The sequence below is a fragment of the Heptranchias perlo genome, chromosome 20 (genome assembly GCF_035084215.1).
Source record: "Heptranchias perlo isolate sHepPer1 chromosome 20, sHepPer1.hap1, whole genome shotgun sequence".
NCBI lineage: Eukaryota > Metazoa > Chordata > Chondrichthyes > Hexanchiformes > Hexanchidae > Heptranchias > Heptranchias perlo.
In genome coordinates this window covers 18,967,835-18,983,507 of record NC_090344.1, presented here as the reverse complement: position 1 = coordinate 18,983,507, position 15,673 = coordinate 18,967,835, and the positions used below count along the sequence as shown (strand labels likewise).

At 44.3% G+C, this 15,673-nt stretch overlaps 3 non-coding genes across 3 annotated transcripts; 2 read left to right on the top strand and 1 right to left on the bottom strand.

Moving 5' to 3' along the window:
- The first annotated feature begins 742 nt into the window (after positions 1-742).
- On the top strand, positions 743-814 carry trnaw-cca (transfer RNA tryptophan (anticodon CCA)). Its single transcript has one exon. It is a non-coding gene; the product is annotated as a tRNA-Trp (tRNA).
- Positions 815-4,713: 3,899 nt separating this feature from the next.
- trnar-ucu (transfer RNA arginine (anticodon UCU)) lies at positions 4,714-4,805 on the bottom strand. Its single transcript is given in 2 exon segments — positions 4,714-4,749; positions 4,769-4,805. It is a non-coding gene; the product is annotated as a tRNA-Arg (tRNA).
- A 2,614-nt stretch (positions 4,806-7,419) lies between these two features.
- On the top strand, positions 7,420-7,492 carry trnar-acg (transfer RNA arginine (anticodon ACG)). Its single transcript has one exon. It is a non-coding gene; the product is annotated as a tRNA-Arg (tRNA).
- The last annotated feature ends 8,181 nt before the right edge of the window (positions 7,493-15,673 follow it).

The window sequence follows — 15,673 nt, the reverse complement described above, 5'->3', positions numbered from 1 at the left end:
TCCTTCCTCAGTGGGCCAGAAACGTACTGCTCGAGAATGTTATCCTGAACACATTTCAAAAATTCTTCCCCTTCTTTGTGCCTTGTATTATTGTTATCTCAGTCTACATGAGGATATTGGAAATCCCCGGTTATTAATACTCTATGGCTTTTGCACCTCTCTGTAATTTCCCTGCAAATTTGTTCCTCGATATCCGTCCCACCAGCTGTTGGCCAATAGAATACACCAAGTAGTGTAATCGCACCTCTATTGTTCCTTAACTCTAACTCAGTACCCAGGAGAAATTCCCTCGTTCCTGAGCACTTTGTATTAAGCAGAAGTTAGCAGCAATCAGTGTTTGTAGTGGGACTGAGAAATGCATGAACAGGCGGCACCCTGTAAAACAGAGCTCCAATATCGGTTTAAATAAAGTCCTGAACTGACAGAGCGGAGGGCAGATGAGGATTGAATTGAATCCCAATTCACTGAATCTAAAAAAGGTTAAAATAAGTGAATCTGTCAGGAGTGGGATTCCTGAGCTTGTGTGTGAGCTGAAACTGGATCGGTCCCGTTCTGTGACGAAAGAATGCCAGGCGGCTCCCAGACAGGGCTCAGGCCGGGACTGGCAGCTCTCCGCTGGTAACGGCTGGATTCGAGAGCGGGGCTCCTGCGCTGTTGCTGTTGCTGCTTCCGCCTCTTCGAGTCCCTGTGGCGGTTGGTACCGATCTCCCTCCTATGGATCCGGATCCAGCTACTTGCTGTGGACCTCGTGGCGCAACGGCAGCGCGTCTGACTCCAGATCAGAAGGATGCGTGTTCGAATCACGTCGGGGTCATCGCATTTTCGCAACGTTTCACTGTCACTCTGTTTTATCGCGGGACAGTCTTTCAGGGATGGTCCATTCACTGTTTGTAAAATAATATTGATCATAGAACGAACACACCACAGAAGGAGGCCATTCGACCCATCAATTCCTTACCTGCCTTTTGTAAGAACAATCCCATTGGTCCCATTCCCCGTCCCTTTCCCCGTGGCCCTGCATTTTCCCCTTCAAGTATTTATCAAATTCTTTTTGAAAGCCACGATTGAATCTGCTTCCACCGCCCTTTCAGGTAGCGCATTCCAGATCATAACTATTCGCTGCGTAAAAAAGATTTTCATCCTGTCGCCTTTGGTTCGTTTGCCAATCACCTCAAATCTGTGTCCTCTTGTTCCCGACACTTCCGTCAATGGGAACAGCTTCTCTTTATTAACTTTATCTAAACCCTTCATGACTTTGAACACTTCTATCAAATCTCCTCTGAACCTTCTCTGTTCTAAGCAGAACAATCCCAGCACGGTGTAAATGCGGTCAATTTGCTCCAATTTATTTATTTGGGCATTAAACAAAACGTGAAAGTCTGGCAAGGCGATTTGCGAACAAAGCTCGTTGCTTTAAGACAATAAATCTAATCGCTGCGTGGGCGCTGGGTTCCAATCCGACTACTGATAGAATTTCTGGCAATGTTCATTTTGACCTGTTCGCAGAAAACCCGCTTGTCGTGCGATGGAGCAGATGATGTGAAAAAAGCTGAAAGTGAAAGTGCAGATATTAGTTTGATCACAGTGACTGGACAAGTTTCCACAGGGAAGGGCCTCTTACACTTAAGATTCTTTCCAGCAGAGTGGGACAGGTGATCAAAGTGACCGGACTCTCGCGGCGCAATCAGTCAGTGCGCGGTCCTTATATAACAGTACATGATCGGGAAATGGAGAGATTGTTAATTCGAGTCTCAGCTAAGTCAAACAATCCTTTTGCTTGTGAACATTTCGACCAGAGTTGAAGGTACAATTGGTGTGCTCCAAAATGCATCTACTTATTTGAATTGACATGTGGTTCCTCCGGACTACTCTGTTGCAAAGTTTAGTATTTTTTTATTCGTTCATGGGATGTGGGCGTCGCTGGCGAGGCCGGCATTTATTGCCAATTCCTAATTGCCCTTGAGAAGGCGGTGGTGAGCCGCCTTCTTGAACCGCTGCAGTCCGTATGGTGACGGGTCTCCCACAGTGCTGTTAGGAAGGGAGTTCCAGGATTTTGACCCAGCGACGATGAAGGAACGGCGATATATTTCCAAGTCATGATGGTGTGTGACTTGGAGGGGAACGTGCAGGTGGGGTTGTTCCCATGTGCCTGCTGCTGTAGTCCTTCTAGGTGGTAGAGGTCGCGGGTTTGGGAGGTGCTGTCGAAGAAGCCTTGGCGAGTTGCTGCAGTGCATCCTGTGGATGGGACACACTGCAGCCACAGTGCGCCAGTGGTGAAGGGAGTGAATGTTAAGTGTGGTGGATGGGGTGCCAATCAAGCGGGCTGCTTTATCTTGGATGGTGTCGAGCTTCTTGAGTGTTGTTGGAGCTGCACTCATCCAAGCAAGTGGAGAGTATTCCATCGCACTCCTGACTTGTGCCTTGTAGATGGTGGAAAGGCTTTGGGAATTCAGGAGGTGAGACACTCGCCACAGAATACCCAGCCTCTGACCTGCTCTCGTAGCCACAGTATTTATATGGCTGGTCCAGTTAAGTTTCTGGTCAATGGTGACCCCCAGAATGTTGATGGTGGGGGATTCGGCGATGGTAATGCCGTTGAATGTCAAGGGGAGGTGCTTAGACTCTCTCTTGTTGGAGATGGTCATTGCCTGGCATTTGTCTGGCGCGAATGTTACTTGCCAGTTTTGAGCCCAAGCCTGGATGTTGTCCAGGTCTTGCTGCATGCGGGCTCGGACTGCTTCATTATTTGAGGGGTTGCAAATGGAACTGAACACTGTGCAATCATGAGCGAACATCCCCATTTCTGACCTTATGATGGAGGGAAGGTCATTGATGTTGCAGCTGAAGATGGTTGGGCCTAGGACACTGCCTTGAGGAACTCCTGCAGCAATGTCCTGGGGCTGAGATGATTGGCCTCCAACAACCACTACCATCTTCCTTTGCGCTCGGTATGACTCCAGCCTTTGGAGAGTTTTCCCCCTGATTCCCATTGACTTCAATTTTACTCGGGCTCCTTGGTGCCACACTCGGTCAAATTCTGCCTTGATGTCAAGGGCAGTCAGTCTCACCTCACCTCTGGAATTCAGCTCTTTTGTCCATGTTTGGGCCAAGGCTGTAATGAGGTGTGGAGCCGAGTGGTCCAGGCGGAACCCAAACTGAGCATCGGTGAGCAGGTTATTGGTGAGTAAGTGCCGCTTGATAGCACTGTCGACGACACATTCCATCACTTTGCTGATGATTGAGAGTAGACTGATGGGGCGGTAATTGGCCGGATTGGATTTGTCCTGCTTTTTGTGGACAGGACATACCTGGGCAATTTTCCACAATGTCGGGTAGATGACAGTGTTGTAGCTGTACTGGAACAGCTTGGCTAGAGACGCAGCTAGTTCTGCAGCACAAATCTTCAGCACTACAGCTGGGATGTTGTCGGGGCCCATAGCCTTTGCTGTATCCAGTGCACTCAGCCGTTTCTTGATATCACGTGGAGTGAATCGAATTGGCTGGAGACTGGCTTCCGTGATGGTGTGGATATCGGGAGGAGGCCGAGATGGATCATCCACTTGACACTTCTGGCTGAAGATGGTTGCAAATGCTGCAGCCTTGTCTTTTGCACTCACGTGCTGGACTCCGCCATCATTGAGGATGGGGATGTTTGCAGAGCCTCCTCCTCCCGTTAGTTGTTTAATTGTCCACCACCATTCAAGACTGGATGTGGCAGGACTGCAGAGCTTTGATCTGATCCGCTGGTTGTGGAATCGCTTAGCTCTGTCTATAGCATGTTGCTTCCGCTGTTTAGCACGTATCTAGTCCTGAGTTGTAGCTTCACCAGGTTGGCACCTCATTTTTAGGTACGCCTGGTGCTGCTCTTGGCATGCTCTTCTACACTCCTCATTGAACCAAGGTTGATCTCCTGGCTTGTTGGTAATGATAGAGTGAGGAATATGCCGGGCCATGAGGTTACAGATTGTGCTGGAATACAAATCTGCTGCTGCGGATGGCCCACAGCGCCTCATGGATGCCCAGTTTTGAGCTGCCAGATCTGTTCTGAATCTATCCCATTTAGCACGGTGGTAGTGCCACACAACATGTTGGATGGTCTCCTCAGTTCGAAGACGGGACTTGGTCTCCACAAGGACTGTGCGGTGGTCACTCCTACCAATACTGTCATGGACAGATGCCTTTGTGACAGGTGGATTGGTGAGGACGAAGTCAAGTAAGTTGTTTACAGGAGGGAGGCTGCGGTTTTGGAGACTCAAACTATGATTTTGATCCATCTATAAATCTTGGGATCAAACTGGAGCTTCAAACCAGCATCTTTGACCGCTCAGCCAGGATACTTTCCATCCTGCACTGCAGGAGGAGTTTTACAAGAATAGAATTACAGCAAACAAGAATTCTACTCCTCAAGCACCAATGCTCGCACGGCAGCAGGATGCATGTGTCCAGTTAGAAACCTGTCTGAAGGAACATGCAGTCTGACAGAACCGGAAGTCCAGCAGATTGACTTTCGGTCTGAGCAGAGGATGAGTCTCCTCCTTGAGAGTGTTTCGCCAATCCAGCTCAGAGTGGATTTAGAATAATAAATTCGGGTGTGACTGGAGCCACTTGTGTAAGATGAAGTGTCGGGGGCAGTTTCACATCCTTGACGGACATTAATGATCCTGTTGCGGTTTTGCTGCAAAATTTCACTTCCCAGCTCCCGAAACTAAAATTCACCTCTGGTGGGACTCGAACCCACAACCTTTGAATATCTCCTCCAATTATTAAGTAGAAGTCCAACACGCTACCCATTGCGTCACAGAGTCGGTTATGCATTATGTGGGAGAGCGGGGATCCTGTGCTGTGGTTGAGGCGGTCAGGCTGCTCCTCCTTCCGCCTCTCACATTCCGAGAGCCGCGGCGGCAGTCTGCACGGATCACCCTCCAATGGATCCGGCTCCAGCCGCTTGTTGTGGTCCTGGTGCAAGAACAGTCGCGTCTGCCTCCACATCAGAAGGATGCGTGTTTTGAACCAGGTTGAAATCACATCATTTTCACTGTGGCTCAGGGTCCTGCTGATAGATTTTGGATCAGGACAGTGTTTTAGTGATGGGCTGTTCAGTGTTTGTGCAACAACATCAAAATTAAGTTTGAGACATTAATGATCTTTTTTCTGTTACTTTCTATTTACACCCTCTCCAGTTTTATGTGGAAACAGTTAACAATGTTTAAGTGATGTGGTGTGCAGCGTTTGTGGAATCAGTGTAATTAAATTTGATACTTTCATCTATTCTTTCTCTAACCCAGACTCTGATCATTAGATTTGTAGCTTCACCCTGTTTAAAATAGGTTACTCAGTGATATAAATAAAAAAGTTACAACCCCGAAACCTCAGCGGGTATATTTGTTCCAATGCTTTGTGATGGTCTCGATTTTCATTCAAATTTTCAATCAGCAAATCCCAACGGGTGCTTTGGAATTGACAAACTAATTTATTATTTGGCTGGTTACTGGAAATTATCCAGTGGGGATTTCCTTACCTGTACAGATATAGTTATAAATAAATTCCATCATTCCACAAATGACAGTTGTGTAAATAAATATATCTCGATATCCAACATGGGAAAGCAGCTCTTCATGTTCTTAAACAAATTTCCTCATTTTATTTTATTAATCCACTTACGTTTCAATGTAGAACATATATTCAGAGTATCCCTCTAAACTTAAAGAATGGTAAAACAATTGCAGGTTTTACAAACACATAACATGCGATCGTATAAGTAAGATTACGGCCTACTTTGTGAAATTTGTATTGTAATTGTCTTTATGATGGTGCGAAAAATATTTCTAGATGCCCGTCCCCAACTTAACAGAGAAACTAAGATGAAAACCAAAAGGATTTTTCAAAAACTATTTGGAGCGATTTGATCGGTTCCACTTCTCCTTTCTTTAATTGTTACCTTTTGCTAATTGTTCATCTTGATTCGTTTGCTTCACTTTTTCAGTCATTTATGGTGAATTTCGATCCGTTAACGATCTTAAATATGTGATTTGTTTGTTCCCTCCATCTTGACTTGTGATTTGTTGACCTTCAGGTAAAAGTCTGAAGCAGAAATGTGTTTATATTCAGGCGTGACTCTGAAGTGTGAGACCGAGAGGTGATGCCGGATGTGTGACCGAGAGAACAACTGCTGGAGGCACCCCGTGTGGCATTGCACATGGTAAGTCGGATGACAATGTTTTATATTGACTGAACGGCGATGTGTATAACACACAACGGATTTTACTGCTGCTTTAACTCCACAACGTATAATCACCATAAATGCGCAAAGTCTCAGATCAGTTAGAATTGAATTGCTGTTGGTGAGGGGAGTTTGTACATTGGAAGGAGTTTATACATTTACAGCTCCAAGTCAACCTGCAAACCTCTCTCGCCTGTAGGTGACGTCACCATGAGACGTCGACGTTCCTTTGCGCTTCTGGACTTCTGAAGTGTGATTGAACCTTACCAAAAGTTTCCTATAATTAGTAAGGAAGGAAGGTATCAGTGTAAATGTGAGATCTAAACGTGGATGTTTCACTGGGTACCATGGGAACCGGATACAATGCTCATTCCAGTTATTTGTCCAGCAGGAAACATAAATCATTCTCTTCAACTGTACTCGCCCGAAGGAAAAGGAAACAAACAAAACTGTTCGGTTCTTTGTTTAAGCTTCTTCTGCTGGTTAAGGTTCACTCACCGAGAAAGTGACAGAGAGAGAGACTGAGAGATTGGATTGGCTTTTTCACTTTGTAATCGATTATACATTGTACTTATTGTAAGAGACGGTTCAATCCCAATTGTCATGTGCCTGATATTCTCATTAATACTAAGATGTGTTCAAAATGAGTTTCTACTAATTTTACAAAAGCTGAACAGCGAAAACTGCTCTGAAACGAATATCGCTTCGCAACTTTTAATGGAGATGGGTTGCTGGTTGTAACTAAAGTAGTTTGTAAAATCAGCCCTCTGGAACAGTATCCTCGAAACGTGTTTCGGAGACATTGTATGAGAGGTCCATCTGTATAATGAAGGAGCACTTCCGCACTGCAGTTCTGGAATCCTTTCCTTGTTGACTCCGAAACGAATACAAATATTATTTTTTTAAATGTTGTTTCGTTGCTTAACTCACAAATTGGGCAAATATCACATCGGAGGCTTAAGTCAATAAAGGACCCGACGAAACAGGCACTTTGAGCAGCGAAGCCACGGAGCCAAATCAAGCTGCAAAATCACCATCTCCTCTCACTGACACCTGTCAGATACTCGCCACTGTGTGTTGGAGTTTGAGGCCGTTTGGTTCGTTTCTATTTCTCTTGTCTGTTTCGCTGTGTTCATCTGTGTCAACCTGTCGGTAGATTTAATGAAAAATTAAATAAAATACACTAACGGTCATCACATGGGCCAGTGGCGCAATGGATAACGCGTCTGACTACGGATCAGAAGATTGTAGGTTCGACTCCTACCTGGCTCGGGTTCATGCAATTTTATCTCTGACACTGGGGAACGAAGAATCAAATTTCATAATAAGATATTGTTTATGGTGAAGCAGGAAAGAAAACATTCCATCTTGAAAGATTTTGGTTCAATTACAAAAAGAAACTGTGACCACAACGTTTTCCAACAAGCCGCCTTTTAGTTTGATGTCAGACACACGAACATTGCAGCACGACGTGGAGGCACCGCGCTGATGACCTTCAGGTGGATCCGGGCCGTTCAGACACTTCGTGTGACACAAGAGCTTTCCAATCCCCGCGAGCTCCTGGACGCCGAGACGTTCGTTAAAAGCAGGATTCACCGGCAGGACCGCTATTCCGCTCCCTTTGCCGGTCTGCAGGAAATCGGATGCTGAAAATACAAAGTAGGACGTACAGTATCTGGAAAACAGTTAAACTTTCAGTGTTCAGACTTTGGTGAGAACTATAAACAGGACTTTGGATACATATAAACTGGGTGTGGAGTAGGAATGCGCTGTTCTTTTATAAACTGTGGGAGTGTAGGTATGAGTGTGATGTTTATATATGAACTGTGGGTGTATATATATGAGTGCGATGTTTATGTATGAACTGTGGGTGAGTACATATGAGTGCGATATTTATGTATGAACTGTAGGTGCGTATATATGAGTGCGATGTTTATATATGAACTATGAGTGTGTATATATGAGTGCGATGTTTATATATGAACTATGGGTGAGTATATATGAGTGCGATGTTTATATATGAACTGTGGGTGTGTATATATGAGTGTGATGTTTATATATGAACAATGGGTGTGTATATATGAGTGTGATGTTTATATATGAACTGTGGGTGTGTATATATGAGTGCGATGTTTATATATGAACTATGGGTGAGTATATATGAGTGCGATGTTTATATATGAACTATGGGTGAGTATAAATGAGTGCGATGTTTATTTATGAACTATGGGTGAGTATATATGAGTGTGATGTTTATATATGAACTATGGGTGAGTATATATGAGGCGATGTTTATATATGAACTATGGGTGAGTATATATGAGTGCGATGTTTATATATGAACTATGGGTGAGTATATATGAGTGCGATGTTTATTTATGAACTATGGGTGAGTATATATGAGTGTGATGTTTATATATGAACTATGGGTGAGTGTATATGAGTGCGATGTTTATATATGAACTATGGGTGTGTATATGTGAGTGCGATGTTTATATATGAACTATGGGTGAGTATATATGAGTGCGATGTTTATATATGAACTATGGGTGAGTATGTATGAGTGTGATGTTTATATATGAACGGTGGGTGAGTATATCTGAGTGCGATGTTTAGAAATGAACTATGGGTGTGTATATATGAGTGTGATGTTTATATATGAACTGTGGGTCTGTGTTTTTGAGTGCGATGTTTATATATGAACTGTGGGTGTGTCCATATGAGTGCGATGTTTGTACATGAAGTGCGGAATGACCGGGAGGGGCAATTCCCCCTGGGGTTTTATGTTCTTCCAACATAAGGGCACAAAGATCAATTAACAGTGGGGTGGAAATAGTTCATTTGGGAGGGCGTTTGACTGAAGGTCCAAAGATCTCGGGTTTCGGCAGTTTGAGTTGTTTAATTTCTGCTTCTTTCAATCCTAGAATGGTTACAGCACAGAAGGAGGCCAGTCGGCCCATCGAGTCCATGCCGGAACTCTGCTAGAGCAATCCAGCTCGTCACACTCCCACGCAGTTTACCCGTAGCCCTGCATTTTTTCCCTTCAAGTACTTATCCAATTCCCTTTGAAAGCCACGATTGAATCTGCCTCCAGCACTCACTCAGGCAGTGAATTCCAGGCCTTAACCACTCGCTGTGTAAAAGCGTTTTTCCTCATGTCGACTTTCATTCTTTTGCAATCACCATAAATCTTTGTACTCTGGTTCTTGACCCTTCCGCCTATGGGAGCAGTTTCTCTCTATCTCCTCTGTCTAGACCCTTCATGATTTTAAATACATCGATGAAATCTCCTCTCAACATTCTCTGCTCTAAGGACAACAACCCCAGCTTCTCCAGTCTATCCACGTAACTGAAGTCCTTCATCCCTGGAACAATTCTAATAAATCTTTTCTGCACCCTCTCTAAGGCCTTCGCAACCGTCTCAAAGTGCGGTGCCCAGAACTGGACACAATACTGCAGTTGTGGCCGAACCAGTGTTTTATAAAAGCTCATCGTAACCTCCTTGTTTTTGTTCTCTTTGCCTCAATTTGTGAAGCACAGGATCCCATGTGCTTTTTCAAACCGTTTCCTCAATCTGCGCTGCCACTTTTAAAGATTTGATCACACATACCCCCAGATTTCTCGGTTCCTACAGCTCCTTTAGAATTAAGCCCTTTAGTTTAATTCGCCTCTCCTCGTTTTTCCTCCCAAAATGTATCGCTTCGTTTTTCTCCGCGTTAGATTTGATGTGCCATGTGTTCGCCCATTCCACCAGCCTGTCTTGTCCTATCACTATCCTCTTCACTGTTCATTGCACTTCCAAGCTTTGTGTCATCGGCAAATTTTGAAATTGTGCCCTTTACACCAAAGTCCAATTCATTATATATATCTAGAAAAGCAGTGGTCCGAGTACCGACCCGTGAGGAACACGACTGTACACCTCCCTCCAGTCTGATAAACAACCATTCACCACTGCTCTCTGTTTCCTGTCACTTAGCCAATTTCGTACTGCCACTGCCCCTTTTATTCTATGGGCTTCAACTTTGATGACAAGCCTATTATACAACACTTTATCAAACGCCTTTTGCTAGTCCAGATATACCATGTCAACCACATTGCCCTCATCGAATCTCTCTTACCTCAACAAAAAACTCAATCTAGTTAGTTAAACACGATTTGCCTTCAACAAATCCGTGCTGCTTTCCTTAATTAATCCACACTTGTCCAAGTGACGATTAACTTTGTCTCGGATTATCGTTTCTAAAAGTTTCCCCTTCACCGAGATTAAACTGACTGACCTGTAATTCCCGAGTTTATCCATACACACCTTTTTGAACAAGGGCGCAATATTTGCGATTCTCCAGTCCTCTGGCACCACCCCCGTAACTAAGGATGATTGGAAGATTATGGCCAGTACCTCCACAATTTCTACTCCTAATTCCCTCAGCAAACTAGGATGCATCCCATCCGGAACGGGTGACTGATCTACTTTAAATACAGCTGGCCTTCCGAATACCTCCTCTTTATCAATTTATAGCCCATCTCAACTACTTCTTTCACTGTAACTTGGCAGCATCTTCTTCCTTGGTAAAGACAAATGCAACGTACTCATTTCGTACCACAGCCATGCCCTTTGCCTCCATGCGTAGCTCTCCTTTTTGGTCCCTAATCGGTCCCACCCCTCCTCTTCCTACCCGTTTACTGTTCATGTGCCAAAAAGAAGACTTTTGGATGCCCTTTTATGTTAACCACCAGTCTATACTCATACTCTCTCCATGCCCCTTTTTTCCCTTTTCACTTCCCCTCTGAACTCTCTGCATTCAGCCCGGTTCTCAATTGTATTATCAACCTGGCATCTGTCCTACGCCTCTTTTTTTCTGTTTCACTTTACTCTCTATCTCTTTCGTCATCCAGAGAGCTCTGGCTTTATTTGCCCTACTTTCCACCCTCGTTGGAATGTATCTAGACTGTACCTGAACCATCAGTTCTTTAAAGGCCGCCCATTATTCAATTACAGTTTTCCATGTCAATCTTTGATTCCAATTTACCCTGGCCATTCGCGTTCTCAACCCACTGAAATTGGCCCTCCTCAATTTACTAATTTTACTCTCGATTGCTCCTTCTTCTTTTCCATAAACCTTATGGATTCTAAACCTTATGACACTATGATCGCTGTTCCCTAAATGTTCCCCCATTGACATTTGCTCCACTTGGCCCACCTCATTCCCCAGAACCAGATTTGGGTCGATTCTTGCGTTCATTTACAGTGAAATTTTAAATCCGCCACTGGAGGATTGGAGATGGAATAGAAAGGAATCAAGTTTGGGATAAAGTTCGATCATATTCCTTTAGCTTTTATTTTTCTATTCCCCTCTGCCTTTTTCTCTTGGTTTTGTCTCCCCCGGTTCCAGGTGACCATTTGATTTGATGCATTTGTCCTAAACTGTTGCCTTTTCCAGATATAGGGGCGGTCAGACCCCGTCTGTCTGTCTGTTACTGCTTCTGACCATTAATGGGAACAGGCCGCGAGTTAAACGTTTATCTGCAAACCAGAGGAAGACAAGTCAAAAGAAGGATCTGTTTTTTTCCGCTCCAGGGGCAAAGATGCAATGGATGTAAACCAGAAAATTCCCTTGACTCGGAGTGTGGATTTGCTTGTAAATGTTGGATTTTAAGAGTTGCAAAAAACGGATACAAATACATTGAGCTTCTGATGGCCCGTACGGGGATCAAACCCGCGATTAGGACTAACCAAGTGAGCTAACGACCCTTTCTAATACTCCGTTATTGATTTGAATTATGTTTTGTACCTGTACGCTCGTTGGCAGTGGTTTATGTCCATGGACCCTTAAATTTGTCTACTCCTCCACAATTCCTAGCTTCTCGCCATTTAGAAAATACTCTGATCTCGAACAAGCAGACCAACGCGGCCTTTCCTACTTGCCCCTTTGAAATTCAGGTCATTTTCGGGGCAAACAAGCTGCTCGCAGAAAATGGCATTTTCTGTTGGAACTACCATCGCGACAGAAGGTGATGTTCAGGCAATGACAGCACCAAGTGCAGGTAGGCATGTACATGAAATGGGAAGTGAGGTAAAATACGACCACAAGCTGCCGGTGTAAATTTTTCCATTTCCAAAATTCACGCGCCGAATGCAGCTCCTGGAAAAACTGCAAGGAAACGCAGGTCCACCGTGAATCGTTTGAAGCAACTGGCAGTTTAAATTAGCATCTCCTGCTGCTCCTGTCGGGGGTGAGGGAGAGACACTGTCGGCATCTGCGAGCAGTTTTATTTTGTACAGAACTGGACAGAGAAACAGCAAATATACCGTGGCTGTGAGATATTCTATATTATTCATATTTGACGACAGGAATATCCGCCGTCAGAAGCTGAAAAGAAGGGAGAGATAAGAGGCCTGAGAATGAACACAGAGTTGAATGAACCACGAAAGAGTGAAAGAAAAACAAATGTCATCAGTTCCACTTTGTCTGGTGCGGAATGTTGGGAGCTCCCCGGTGGACTGGTGGTGAGGATTCAGCGCTTTTACCACCGCGTGGTTCGATACTCGGTCAGAGAATTAACGTTAACAAAAGCTATGAACTTATTAAATTAATCACATGAAGCTAATTAAAGCCTGTTCGTCGTTGAATCACTGTTTTAATCAACCGATAACTTTCTATTTCAGAATGAAGGAGATGCTGACGTGGTTACCGAGAGACAGTCAAAACTTTAATAAGATTTTTGTGCTTTGATGTGATGAAATTTCATCATTTTATAGACTGCATCTTAAGAATGCGATTAAAAGCTCAGTGCAGGCGTTGTTAAATTTTAAATGAAGAGGCAATTGCAGCCGTTTATCACAGGAACGCCCTAACCGGTTCTACGATCAAGATGAAAGTAACGCAACGAGGAACATCTGATACAACACAAAAGGCAGTGGGCTATGACAAAAATCCCCACCGTTTTGCTTTTCAAAAATAAAGGGTGTGATATTTATTCTCTGAACATAGAAACAGTCTGGTCTCACTCACGACAGAAATCTCAATGTCACAGCAAACCAGCTCTCCTGCAGCTCGTGCGGCCTCCCTTCGGGCCTTTTGATTTCCGTGAAGTCAATGTTCCATTCCTTTATATGATTCATGTGACTGATTTCCGACCGCACGTTAAATGGTGGAATATCTGCCCTGCTCAGACGGCAATGATTCCGCCACATTTTCTTGCATCCAAAATATGCAACCCTGGAACTTTGAGGAGATGAAACCTGAGGAAAAATAAAATAACGGCTTGAACCATTAAACTTTCGCGCTAACCGATAGCGCCACCAATAGGTCATCTGTAAAACCATTAATTCACTGGGCGTAACTTTGAGTTTGCAGCGACCAATATCACAGCTGTCCAGAGTCAGCCCAAAATGAATGGTTGAAGCTTGCAGAAGTGAAAATCCAACCAGCCGGTCTTCACTCTTAAACCAGCAACTGTGAAGTTAAGAGAAACGTGCTGGAGAAATACTCGATTTGTGCGCGGTGACACTGGGCCAGAGTAAAGTTCAGTTAATATGATTGGCGAGTGGTCAGAGGGTGGATTTGGAATTCCTGAGCAAACGCACTGTGCATTTCCAGATCTGCTTGGAGCACCAAACCCTTGAATTAATCAATTACAGGGAAAATTCGATTCTCAGTTTGTTTTCTCTGACGCTTGGCGAAATTTTAAAAATTGAAAGCGACCAATATCCGAGCGACTCTCGTCACCGACATACAGATACAAAGCGGTCACACTCTCCTCAGTGAGATGAAAGCCCAGAGCGGTTTCAAGGTGGAAGTCGGTTGTAAGCAAAGCTCATTCAATGAAAGTGCAGGTCATTGAGGTGCCTTTAAAGTCCTGATTGTTTGAACTGAACTTCTTCCGAAAGCGCTTGAGATTCAGGTGGAGTGATTTGGGGACTCCTTGTCCTTCTTTGCAAAAGTGTTTATCCGCAGCTCAAGATCAAAATTCAAAGTCTAAATTAGGGCTTCTCCGGGGTATGAACCTCGAATCGAGAATTATACCTCTACCTTAACGAGCCCAGAAACAAGATCGTGCCGTATATCCCGTATATCCAAGTTTGTGGACGACACCAAGTTTGGTGACACAGCGAGTAATGTGGATGGGAGCATAAAGTTGCAAAGAGAAATTGATAGATGAATTGAGTTGGTAAAACTGTGGCAGATGGAGCTTACATAGAATTACATAGAATGTACATCACAGAAACAGGCAATTCGGCCCAACTGGACTATGCGGGTATTTATGCTGCAGACGAGCCCCCTCCAACCCCTCTTCATCTAACCCGATGAGCAAACCCTTACATTCCTTTCTCCTCCAGGTGTTTATCTATCTTCACCTTAAATGCATCCATGCTATTCGTCTTAACTACTCCTTGTGGTAGCGAGTTGCACATAATAACGACTCTCTGGTTAAATATGGTTCTCTTGAATGCCATATTGGATTTATTAGTGACTATCTTGTATTCATGGCCACAAATTTTGGAGTCCCCACCCCCAACGTGCAAACACCTTATCTACGTCTGACCTATCAAACCCTTGCATAATCTTAAAGTTCTATATCAGGTCACCCTCAGCCTTCTCTTTTCTATACAAACGAGACGCAGACTGTTCAAAGTTTCCATATGGGGAAGTATGAGGTCATCCACTTTGGACCTAAGCAAAATAGACCAGAATATTTTCTAAATAGTGGGAAGCAAGGAACTGCGGAGGAGCAGAGATATTTAGTGGTCCAAGTACAGAAATCACTAAAACTTAGTGGATAGATGCAAAAATAATTAGAAAGCCTAATGGAATGTTGGCCTTTATCTCAAGAGAGCTGGAATTCAAAGGGGTGGAAGTTTTGTTACAGATATAAAGCTCTGCTGAGACCATATTTCGAGTACTGCATTCAGTTCTGGGCACCACACTCAGGGACGATACATTGGCCTTGAAGGGGGTGCAGCGCAGATTGACCAGAATTATACGGCGGCTAAAATGGCTGAATTGTGAGAACAGGTTGTGTGGACAAGGCTTGAATTTCCTTGTGTATAGAAGATTAAGTGGTGATGTAATTCAGGTGTTGATTAAATGATCCAATGGTGTGTGTGCGAGTTGGTGCTGAATCAGTCCCCTTCAGTGAAGAGGGGATCGGCAGGTGCCTGGCAGACACGGCTCGGAACGGGACTCGCTTCTCTCCGGCGGCAGCGGCTGGTTTCGAGAGATCACTCTGCCTCCCGCACTCTGGGAGAACCGCAGAGGTCGGTCCTCATTTCTCTCTTATGAATCCTGCCCCACCCGTTTACTGTTGACGGGAGCGCGTCAGATACCAAGTCAGTCAGAAGCGGATGCAAATTACATCAGGGGAAAATAGCGGCTCCGGGTCTGGCGCCTGGTTTTATATTGACTCTTTTTTAAGGAATAGACTGTACAATGTTTGTACAATAATAATGTTCAG